General features: G+C 53.1%; 1 long non-coding RNA gene across 1 annotated transcript in view; it reads left to right on the plus strand.

Annotated features, from left to right (window-relative positions):
- LOC138353697 (uncharacterized) overlaps positions 1 to 12,592 on the plus strand; it is a 932,825-nt gene that overhangs the window by 372,330 nt on the left and 547,903 nt on the right. The gene's annotated exons all lie outside the window — the stretch shown is intronic.

Raw genomic sequence — 12,592 nt, forward strand, 5'->3', positions numbered from 1 at the left:
AACCGGGCTGTGGTGGGTACAACCCGTTCTCGCAAATTTAATAAGTCAATATTGACTTATTAAATATGTGCATAGGTGACATACTTAACATAATAGTTTCCCTTGAAAAGCTTCATAGAAAACACCGACCTTACCTAACCTACTTAGTATGTTAAGATAAGCATCTTATTGCTTCGTAATTACAATTATTACCTAACCTATACCTATAATAGGATAAGTAACAATTGTAATTACGAAGCTATAAGATGCTTATTTTAACATACTAAGTAGGTTAGGTAAGGTCGGTGTTTTCTATGAAGCTTTTCAAGGGAAACTATTATGTTTAGTATGTCACCTATGCACGCAACTAATAAGTCAATATTGACATATTAAATTTGCGAGAACGGGTTGGGTGGGTATGTGGGCCTGCGGGCCGCTCCAAGCAACAGCCTGGTGGACCAAACTCTCACAAGTCAAGCCTGGCCTCGGGCCGGGCTTGGGGAAGTGGAAGAACTCCCAGAACCCCATCAAGCAGGTATCCTTTGGAGGTGTTTATCCAGTTCTCTCTTGAACACTGTGAGGGGTCGGCCAGTTATGTCCCTTATGTGTAGTGGAAGCGTGTTGAACAGTCTCGGGCCTCTGATGTTGATAGTTCTCTCTTGAACACTGTGAGGGGTCGGCCAGTTATGTCCCTTATGTGTAGTGGAAGCGTGTTGAACAGTCTCGGGCCTCTGATGTTGATAGTTCTCTCTTGAACACTGTGAGGGGTCGGCCAGTTATGTCCCTTATGTGAAGTGGAAGCGTGTTGAACAGTCTCGGGCCTCTGATGTTGACAGTTCTCTCTCAGAGTACCTGTTGCACCTCTGCTCTTCAGCGGGGGTATTCTGCACATCCTGCCATGCCTCCTGGTCTCATGTGATGTTATTTCTGTGTGCAGGTTTGGTCCAGTCCCTTTAATACTTGCCACGTGTAAATTATTATGTATCTCGATGCCCAGTAGAGGAGCTTTCAGCAAATTCAACTTCAATAATACAGATAAACTGGGAGCAAATATACCAAGACTTTACAGAAATAAACTGGGAAGAACAGCTAGAAAATTTAACCCTGAACCAGTGCCTGGAAAAAATAAGCTCAGTAGCACTAGAAATATGTTCAAACCGCATACCCCTAAGAAAAAAAAAGAGGAAGACATGCATATTGGAACGGGAACGTCGTCCCCTCTATAGGCGAAGAAAATGAATCGCGGAACAACTTGAGAGTCGCATCCTATCTCAAGAACGGCGAAGGAGGTTAGGTAGAGAAATAGAAACAATTGAACTCAAGCTACAAGAATCATACAAAACCCAGGAGAGGCAAAGAGAGCAAAAGGCCATCAGTGAAATAGAGAGAAATCCGAAATATTTTTTCTCCTATACAAAATCAAGATCAAAAACCACATCTAGTATCGGGCCCCTGCGAAAGGGAGATGGAACTTTCACCGATGACAACAAAGAAATGAGCGAGTTACTGAGGAAGCAGTACGACTGTTTTCAGCGAGCCACTAATCACATTAAAGATTGATAACCCAAATGAATTTTTTATGGATATGATACCAACATCAAATCATATATCAGACGTCGCCCAATCCCCACTGGATTTTGAAGAAGCCATAAACAGCATGCCTATGCACTCTGCACCAGGCCCGGATTCTTGGAACTCCATATTCATCAAGAGCTGTAAAAAAAACCACTATCGCAGGCCCTTCACATTCTGTGGAGACAAAGCCTAGATACTGGCGTTATCCCTGACATACTAAAAACAGCAGAGATAGCACCACTCCATAAAGGAGGAAATAAGGCAGAGGCAAAAAATTACAGACCGATAGCACTAACATCGCACATCATAAAAATCTTTCAGAGTGCGCTAAGAAGTAAGATCACAAAATACATGGAATCACAGCATCTCCATAACCCCGGACAACATGGTTTCAGAACAGGGCGCTCTTGCCTGTCGCAGTTGCTGGACCACTATGATATGGCATTAGATGCTATGGAAGACAAACAAAACGCTGATGTAATTTACACAGATTTCGCAAAAGCCTTTGATAAATGTGACCATGGTGTTATTGCACATAAAATGCGTTCAAAAAGAATTGCCGGAAAAATGGGCAGATGGATCTACAATTTCCTGACTAACAGAACCCATTGAGCAATAGTCAATGAAATAAAACCTGGTCCATCAACCGTGAAGATCTCAAGTCCCCCCAGGATACTGTAAAAAGTACTCAGGGTACTTTTTCTCATTCTCATATCGGAAATAGACTAGGACACAATCTATAGCATTGAATCATCCTTTGCAGATGACACTAGGATCTTCATGAGAGTAAATAACATAGAGGACACGGCAAACCTCCAATCAGATGTAGATCAGGTCTTTCTATGGGCTACAGAAAATATGGTGTTTAACGAAGATAAGTTCCAGCTCATGCGCTATGGAAAAAATGAAAATATAAAAACGGAAACCACATACAAAATTAAGTTAAATCATAACATAGAACGAAAAGTCAATGTAAAGGATCTGGGTGTACTCATGTCGGAAGACCTTACCTTTAAAGAACACAATAAAGTAGCCGTCACAACTGCAAGAGAAATGACAGGTTGGATAACAAGAACTTTTCACACTAGAGATGCTATACCGATGATGATACTTTTCAAGACGCTTGTGCTCTCTAGAGTGGAGTACTGCTGCACAATGACAGCCCCTTTCAAAGCTGGAGAAATTGCTGACCTGGAGAGCGTGCAGAGATCCTTTACTGCTAGAATCCACTCAGTAAAACATCTAAACTATTGGGACTGACTAAAGAGCCTAAATCTGTATTCTCTTGAGCGCAGGCGGGAGAGATACATAATAATTTACACGTGGAAAATAGTAGCGGGGCTGGTCCCAAACCTGCATACAGAAATAACATCACATGAGACCAGGAGGCATGGCAGGATGTGCAGAATACCCCCGTTGAAAAGCAGAGGTGCAACAGGTACTCTGAGAGAGAACTATCAACATCAGAGGCCCGAGACTGTTCAACACGCTTCCACTACACATAAGGGGCATAACTGGCCGACCCCTCACAGTGTTCAAGAGAGAACTATCAACATCAGAGGCCCGAGACTGTTCAACACGCTTCCACTACACATAAGGGACATAACTGGCCGACCCCTCACAGTGTTCAAGAGAGAACTATCAACATCAGAGGCCCGAGACTGTTCAACACGCTTCCACTACACATAAGGGGCATAACTGGCCGACCCCTCACAGTGTTCAAGAGAGAACTATCAACATCAGAGGCCCGAGACTGTTCAACACGCTTCCACTACACATAAGGGGCATAACTGGTCGACCCCTCACAGTGTTCAAGAGAGAACTATCAACATCAGAGGCCCGAGACTGTTCAACACGCTTCCACTACACATAAGGGGCATAACTGGCCGACCCCTCACAGTGTTCGAGAGAACTGGATAAGCACTTCTAAAGGATACCTGATCAACCAGGCTGTGATTCATACGTCAGGCTGCGAGCAGCCGCGTCAAACAGCCTGGTTGACCAGTCCAGCAACCAGGAGGCCTGGTCGACGACCGGGCCGCGGGGACGCTATGCCCCGGAAGCACCTCAAGGTAACCTCAAGATCTCTCCTGCGCTCTCGGGAATACTTCGATAGAAATTTATAAGAGGTAATTTATATGTTGTATCGAGTGAGTTCTAGCAGCGGGATCTTTGCCTGTTCTCCAGGTCAGCAACTGCTCCAGCTTCGAATGGGGCTCGATACACAACACCCCCCTCAACACCCCCCTCAACACCCCCCTCAACACCCCCCACAACACCCCCCACAACACCCCCCACAACACCCCCCCACAACACCCCCCCACAACACCCCCCCACAACACACCACCACAACACACCACCACAACAACACCCCCCACAACACCCCCCCACAACACCCCCCCACAACATCCCCCCACAACACACCACCACAACACCCCTCACAACACCCCCCCACAACACCCCCCCACAACACACCACCACAACACACCACCACAACACCCCCCCACAACACCCCCCGACAACACCCCCCCACAACACCCCCCCACAACACCCCCCCACAACACACCACCACAACACACCACCACAACACACCACCACAACACACCACCACAACAACACCCCCCACAACAACACCCCCCACAACAACACCCCCCCCCCCACAACACCCCCCCACAACACCCCCCCACAACACACCACCACAACACACCACCACCCCCCCCACAACACCCCCCCACAACACCCCCCCCCCCCACAACACCCCCCCACAACACCCCCCCCCCCACAACACCCCCCCCCCCCCCACAACACACCACCACAACACACCACCACACTCAGGTGCTACACAGGATAAAATGCATGGGCAGCAGCTGGCGGGCTACTCATGCATGACAGAGAATGGAGAAAGTCTTGTCTGGGCACCCTTGCCGCCACCCCTGGCACCCCTGGCACCACCCCTGGCACCACCCCTAGCATCACCCCTGGCACCCCTAGCATCACCCCTGCCACCACCCCTGGCACCCCTGCCACCACCCCTGGCACCCCTGCCACCACCCCTGGCACCTCTGCCACCACCCCTGGCACCCCTGCCACCACCCCTGGCACCCCTGCCACCACCCCTGGCACCCCTGCCACTACCCCTGGCACCCCTGCCACCACCCCTGCCGCCCCTGGCACCACCCCTGGCACCCCTGGCACCCCTGCCACCACCCCTGGCACCCCTGCCACCACCCCTGGCACCCCTGCCACCACCCCTGGCACCACCCCTAGCACCACCCCTGGCACCCCTGCCACCATCCCTGGCACCCCTGCCACCATTCCTGGCACCCCTGCCACCACCCCTGCCACCACCCAACCAGAAGATGGAGAGGTATATCTTGAGGTTATCTTGAGATGATTTCGGGGCTTTTTAGTGTCCCCGCGGCCCGGTCCTCGACCAGGCCTCCACCCCCAGGAAGCAGCCCGTGACAGCTGACTAACTCCCAGGTACCTATTTACTGCTAGGTAACAGGGGCATTCAGGGTGAAAGAAACTTTTGCCCATTTGTTTCTGCCTCGTGCGGGAATCGAACCCACGCCACAGAATTACGAGTCCTGCGCGCTATCCACCAGGGTACGAGGCTCCCAAATAGGTGAAGGAAAATTTTTTAAATGTGGAATATATTGTGAATAATGACGCCAGGCGGACAGCCCGCCTCGCTGACGCCAGGCGGGCAGCCCGCATCGCTGACGCCAGGCGGGCTGCCCGCCTCGCTGACGCCAGGCGGGCTGTCCGCCTTGCTGTCTTTTTCGCTTATGCGGGTTTTCTGGTCTGTTTCGTCTTGGAATTATGCATTGAGTACCTTGGCTTCCCGCGTATGATCCGACCATGACCATCGTCACCCCGAGCATGATACACGTCAGGACACCCCTTTTTCCCATGACTCGTCGAACCCCCCCCCCTCCCCCCCTCAGTGAGCTGACACATGCGCCCCCCCCCCGTCGGCCTGCACCGTTACACAAGTTAACACTGAACTTAGTTACGATTTTATCAAGTTAATTCAGTTAATTTTGGCGCGCGGGTCACATCTGTACTGGAGATGATCGGAGCGGAACACTTGGTCCTCAGTGGGGGCTCAGTCTTGGCCCTCAGTGGGGCTCAGTCTTGGCCCTCAGTGGGGCTCAGTCTTGGCCCTCAGTGGGGGCTCACTCTTGGCCCTCAGTGGGGGCTCACTCTTGGCCCTCAGTGGAGGCTCACTCTTGGCCCTCAGTGGGGCTCACTCTTGGCCCTCAGTGGAGGCTCACTCTTGGCCCTCAGTGGGGCTCACTCTTGGCCCTCAGTGGAGGCTCACTCTTGGCCCTCAGTGGGGCTCAGTCTTGGCCCTCAGTGGGGGCTCACTCTTGGCCCTCAGTGGGGGCTCACTCTTGGCCCTCAGTGGGGGCTCACTCTTGGCCCTCAGTGGGGGCTCACTCTTGGCCCTCAGTGGGGGCTCACTCTTGGCCCTCAGTGGGGGCTCACTCTTGGCCCTCAGTGGGGCTCACTCTTGGCCCTCCGTGGGGCACTTACCAGGGTCCATTCACAGCTACTCTAAATGGTGCTTATTGTAGCAACAGGCTGGCCACACAGCTGGCCACACAGCTGGCCACACAGCTGGCCACCATTACACACACCTACTGTTGCCTTTAACCATGGCTTTAGCACGTGCTAATTCACCGAGGCACCCAGCTGGCCACATTAGGTGGCCCTCGCTGAAGATTATTGTAGGTCGTGGGGGTGTGTGCAACACGGGGTGTGTGTGTGCAACACGGGGTGTGTGTGTGCAACACGGGGTGTGTGTGTGCAACACGGGGTGTGTGTGTGCAACACGGGGTGTGTGTGCAACACGGGGTGTGTGTGCAACACGGGGTGTGTGTGCAACACGGGGCGTGTGTGCAACACGGGGCGTGTGTGCAACACGGGGTGTGTGTGTGCAACACGGGGTGTGTGCGCAACACGGGGCGTGTGCGCAACACGGGTGTGTGTGTGCAACACGGGGTGTGTGTGCAACACGGGGGTGTGTGTGCAACACGGGGTGTGTGTGCAACACGGGTGTGTGTGTGCAACACGGGGTGTGTGTGCAACACGGGGTGTGTGTGCAACACGGGGCGTGTGTGCAACACGGGGTGTGTGTGCAACACGGGGTGTGTGTGCAACACGGGGCGTGTGTGCAACACGGGGCGTGTGTGCAACACGGGGTGTGTGTGTGCAACACGGGGTGTGTGCGCAACACGGGGCGTGTGCGCAACACGGGTGTGTGTGTGCAACACGGGTGTGTGTGCAACACGGGTGTGTGTGTGCAACACGGGTGTGTGTGCAGCACGGGGTGTGTACTCACCTAACTCACCTAATTGTGCTTGCGGGGGTTGAGCTCTGGCTCTTTGGTCCCGCCTCTCAACCGTCAATCAACTGGTGTACAGATTCCTGAGCCTATTGGGCTCTATCATATCTACATTTGAAACTGTGTATGGAGTCAGCCTCGACCACATCACTTCCTAATGCATTCCATGTGTGTGCAACACGGGGTGTGTGTGCAACACGGGGTGTGTGTGCAACACGGGGTGTGTGTGCAACACGGGGTGTGTGTGCAACACGGGGTGTGTGTGCAACACGGGGTGTGTGTGCAGCACGGGGTGTGCAACACGGGGTGTGTGTGCAACACGGGGTGTGTGTGCAACACGGGGTGTGTGTGCAACACGGGGTGTGTGTGCAACACGGGGTGTGTGTGCAACACGGGTTGTGTATGCAACACGGGGTGTGTGCAACACAGGGTGTGTGTGCGCAACACGGGTGTGTGCGCGCAACACGGGGTGTGCGCGCAACACGGGGTGTGCGCGCAACACGGGGTGTGCGCGCAACACGGGGTGTGCGCGCAACACGGGGTGTGCCCGCAACACGGGGTGTGCCCGCAACACGGGTGTGTGCCCGCAACACGGGTGTGTGTGTGCAACACGGGTGTGTGTGTGCAACACGGGTGTGTGTGTGCAACACGGGTGTGTGTGTGCAACACGGAGTGTGTGTGTGCAACACGGAGTGTGTGTGTGCAACACGGAGTGTGTGTGTGCAACACGGAGTGTGTGTGTGCAACACGGAGTGTGTGTGTGCAACACGGAGTGTGTGTGTGCAACACGGAGTGTGTGTGTGCAACACGGAGTGTGTGTGTGCAACACGGAGTGTGTGTGTGCAACACGGAGTGTGTGTGTGCAACACGGAGTGTGTGTGTGTGCAACACGGAATGTGTGTGTGTGCAACACGGGTGTGTGTGTGTGCAACACGGAGTGTGTGTGTGTGCAACACGGAGTGTGTGTGTGTGTGTGCAACACGGGTGTGTGTGTGCAACACGGGTGTGTGTGCAACACGGGTGTGTGTGTGCAACACGGGTGTGTGTGTGCAACACGGAGTGTGTGTGTGCAACACGGAGTGTGTGTGTGCAACACGGAGTGTGTGTGTGCAACACGGAGTGTGTGTGTGCAACACGGGTGTGTGTGTGCAACACGGAGTGTGTGTGTGCAACACGGGGGACGTTATCGTCTACTCATCATGTCCACTTCTCAATGATATTCCACAAATTTGGGGCAGTGGGTGGAAGTAATTTCGGATGGAGAGGCGTAGGTAATGAACAAGTTTGGAAATGGGGCACATGGTATGAGTTATGATAGTAGGCGGGCTGTCCGCCTTGCTGACACCAGGCGGGCTGTCCGCCTTGCTGGCACCAAGCAAGTCTTTCAAGTGTGACGATAATCTCTTTCAAGAGAGATTGAGCCTGCTCTTCCCTATATCATTTACGTCATTCTGCAAGTACAAGATACTATATTGAAGATACGTCCACCAGTATCACAAAACGTTTTGCCCAAGAAGCAAAGCGTACCTTGCACCACCTGACACGCCGGCTCTCCACTCGTCGTCAACGAGCAAACTACCCATTCTCCGCCTGCCTGCTCCTGATTGGCTGGTGTATCGCCGACAGCACCTGCACCTGCACTCACGCCCTCTACCCGAGTCGACGTCTGGGCCAGCTCACGCCGTCCTCCTCAGAATATCTTTGTGCTCTTAGAAGTTGACATCTCTCTCTGGTAGACTAAGCCCTGGCTGTCGTGTACTAAGGGAGGTGGCAGCTCTAGCCAATATTCTCAGCACCTTATTATTATTATTGTCTTATACATTATTTTGTTTTAGAGTAATTTTCACATCTATTAATTATTCATGTTGTTTTGTTTGTTGACTTGTTTTGATTTTTACGTAAGCCAAGGGATTGTCTTTGTTCATATCTTGTTTTCTAAAGTAATTAAAATTTCATTGTTTATATTTTGTGTTTTGCGTGTCTACAGGCAAGCAGTCTCTTTTTTTTTATGTAAGTGTGACAAGGCTTTGCCACCTGCCATTGGAGGACTGCCGAACATCAACACTCCAACACTTTACCGTCACACAAGGTAAAGGTCTTCAAGAAATATTTAGGTAAGTTTGTGCGAGAAGTCATGGACCAACCGGGTTGTGGTGGGTATGTGGGCCTGCGGACCGCTCCTAGTAACAGCATGTTAGTTTTATTTAATTTGGCCCTCAGGGTCGAGTTCATTGGGCAGCGCCACTCATCCTGTGAGTGGACACACCGCCATAGTGACAGTATTGGGCAGCGCCACTCATCCTGTGAGTGGACACACCGCCATAGTGACAGTATTGGGCAGCGCCACTCATGCTGTGAGTGGACACACCGCCATAGTGACAGTATTGGGCAGCGCCACTCATCCTGTGAGTGGACACACCGCCATAGTGACAGTATTGGGCAGCGCCACTCATCCTGTGAGTGGACACACCGCCATAGTGACAGTATTGGGCAGCGCCACTCATCCTGTGAGTGGACACACCGCCATAGTGACAGTATTGGGCAGCGCCACTCATCCTGTGAGTGGACACACCGCCATAGTGACAGTATTGGGCAGCGCCACTCATCCTGTGAGTGGACACACCGCCATGGTGACAGTATTGGGCAGCGCCACTAATCCTGTGAGTGGACACACCGCCATAGTGACAGTATTGGGCAGCGCCACTCATCCTGTGAGTGGACTCACCGCCATAGTGACAGTATTGGGAAGCGCCACTCATCCTGTGAGTGGACACACCGCCATAGTGACAGTATTGGGCAGCGCCACTCATCTTGTGAGTGGACACACCGCCATAGTGACAGTATTGGGCAGCGTCACTCATCCTGTGAGTGGACACACCGCCATAGTGACAGTATTGGGCAGCGCCACTCATCCTGTGAGTGGACACACCGCCATAGCAGCATGTACAACACTCCCCAATAGGAAGAAAACCCGCTGGGTTGTTCATCCTGTCACTTGTACCCAGACACAGCTGGGACTTGCTTAACTGTCTCAAGTGAACAGCTCCTCAAACAAGAAGTTTAACATTTGTCAACTCCTAAAACTTACGTTATCTTGCGGGTGCAAAGTGGGGGAATCTCATAAGAACAGTATCTATATTTGACAGTGTTTTCCTAACTCAAACAATGTGGGGTTTATTACTCTACACATTTATACTGACTCTTAGATGTCCACACTCTCTCAGGTAGTGGTCAAGGCGGCGTCCGTCACTCTCACCATAGATTCTGCAATTCTTTTGCTCAGCTGTTGTTTCCATCCCGAATCTCCATGGATATTTGTATCGAAGATTCTTGCTATTACTGATTCTCTCCCGCGGTCACCTTCTCTTCGTCCATAATGATTGGGATTGCCAGCTGCAACCATGTTGTACCAGCGACCAGCCTGTTGGACCAAGTTATTACACAAGTCGGGGGAGTAGAACAACTCCAGAAACCCTCTACAGGTATGCTCCAGGTATACTATCTCACCGTGGCTATGTGTGCTGTGCCAAGCATGCCCCCGTTCTGTTATCTGTTGAGCTGGTCTCTGTTCCTGGCAGCGACCCGTTCATAGCATCCCTTCACTGACCTGGCCCCTTCCCTCTGCTGCCCCTCCCCCCTGCTGCCCCCCCCCTCCCCCCCTGCTGCTGCCCCCCTCCCCCCCTGCTGCTGCCCCCTCCCCCCCTGCTGCTGCCCCCTCCCCCCCTGCTGCTGCCCCCTCCCCCCCTGCTGCTGCCCCCTCCCCCCCTGCTGCTGCCCCCTCCCCCCTGCTGCTGCCCCCTCCCCCCTGCTGCTGCCCCCTCCCCCCCCTGCTGCTGCCCCCCTCCCCCCCCCTGCTGCTGCCCCCCTCCCCCCCCCTGCTGCTGCCCCCCTCCCCCCCCCTGCTGCTGCCCCCCTCCCCCCCCCCTGCTGCTGCCCCCCTCCCCCCCTGCTGCTGCCCCCCTCCCCCCCTGCTGCTGCCCCCCTCCCCCCCTGCTGCTGCCCCCCTCCCCCCCTGCTGCTGCCCCCCTCCCCCCCTGCTGCTGCCCCCCTCCCCCCTGCTGCTGCCCCCTTCCCCCCTGCTGCTACCCCCCTCCCCCCTGCTGCCCCCCCTCCCCCCCCTGCTGCCCCCCCTCCCCCCCCTGCTGCTGCCCCCCTCCCCCCCCCTGCTGCTGCCCCCCTCCCCCCTGCTGCTGCCCCCCTCCCCCCCTGCTGCTGCCCCCCTCCCCCCTGACCCGTCCCAAACTCTACAGCCACGTGGGTGTGTACTTACCTATCACTGTCTTCGGGGGAAGTAATGTCAGACATATTATACCCCGCCTACTGTAACCTTGTACCTGTTGCATTTCAACTGAATTAGTCTGACTTTCAAGTTCTTTGTGGTATCTGATCTTAAAGTTGTTGGTGGAGGTGGCTTCCACAGCTTCTTAAGATCATTCCTCCTGTTAAAAAAACCCGCTCAAAGGTACGACTATTTTCTTATATTTCTTCAACTCATTTGCGCCTCAAGCTTCCACTTGTGTCCTGGTCTTTCTCAGTCTGAAGAGGGCATCCTTGTCCCCCTTATCTACCCCCTTCGTTATCTTGTATGTTGTGGTTATATCCCCTCTGTTCCTTCTATCCTCTAGTGTTTTGAGATTTAGTTCCATTAGCCTATCTTCGAAGCTGAACCCTCTTACCTCTGGCACCTTGTTGCAGGATTGGGGTGTGTGTACTCACCTAGTTGTGCTTGCGGGGGTTGAGCTCTGGCTCTTTGGTCCCGCCTCTCAACTGTCAATCAATTGGTGTACAGATTCCTGAGCCTCCACTACATTACTGCCTAATGCATGCCACCTATTAACTACTCTGACACTGAACAAGTTCTTTCTAGCGTCCCTGTGGCTCAGTTAGGTACTCAGTTTCCACCTGTGTCCCCTTGTTCGCTTACCACCCGTGTTAAACAATTTATCTTTATCTACCCTGTCAATTCCTCTGAGAATTTTGTAGGTAGTGATCATGTCTCCCTTTACTCTTATGTCTTCCTGTGCCGTGAGGTGCATTTCACGCAGCCTTTCCTCGTAACTCATGCCTCTTAGTTCTGGGACTAGTCTAGTGGTATACTTTTGAACTTTTTCCAGCTTCGTCTTGTGCTTGACAAGGTACGGGCTCCATGCTGGGGCCGCATACTCCAGGATTGGTCTTACATATGTGGTATACAAGGTTCTGAATGGCTCCTTTCACAGGTTTCTGAAGGCAGTTCTGATGTTAGCCAGCCTCGCATATGCCGCAGATGTTATTCTCTTGATCCGGTCAAGCCGGGGAGGCGGTCGGCCGAGCGGACAGCACACTGGACTTCTGGTTCTGGGTTCGATCCCAGGCGCTGGCGAGAAACAATGGGCAGAGTTTCTTTCACCCTGTGCCCCTGTTACCTAGCAGTAAAATAGGTACCTGGGTGTTAGTTAGCTGTCACGGGCTGCTTCCTGGGGGTGGAGGCCTGGTCGAGGACCGGGCCGCGGGGACACTAAAGCCCCGAAATCATCTCAAGATAACCTCAAGATTGATGTGGGCTTCAGGAGACAGGTTTGGTGTGATATCAACTCCTAGATCTTTCTCTCTGTCCTTTTCATGAAGGACTTCATCTCCCATTCTGTATCCTGTGTCTGGCCTCCTGTTTTCACTGCCTAGTTTCATTACCTTACATTTACTCTG

This window comes from Procambarus clarkii, chromosome 59 (genome assembly GCF_040958095.1).
Source record: "Procambarus clarkii isolate CNS0578487 chromosome 59, FALCON_Pclarkii_2.0, whole genome shotgun sequence".
In the NCBI taxonomy this organism is placed as follows: Eukaryota; Metazoa; Arthropoda; class Malacostraca; order Decapoda; family Cambaridae; genus Procambarus; species Procambarus clarkii.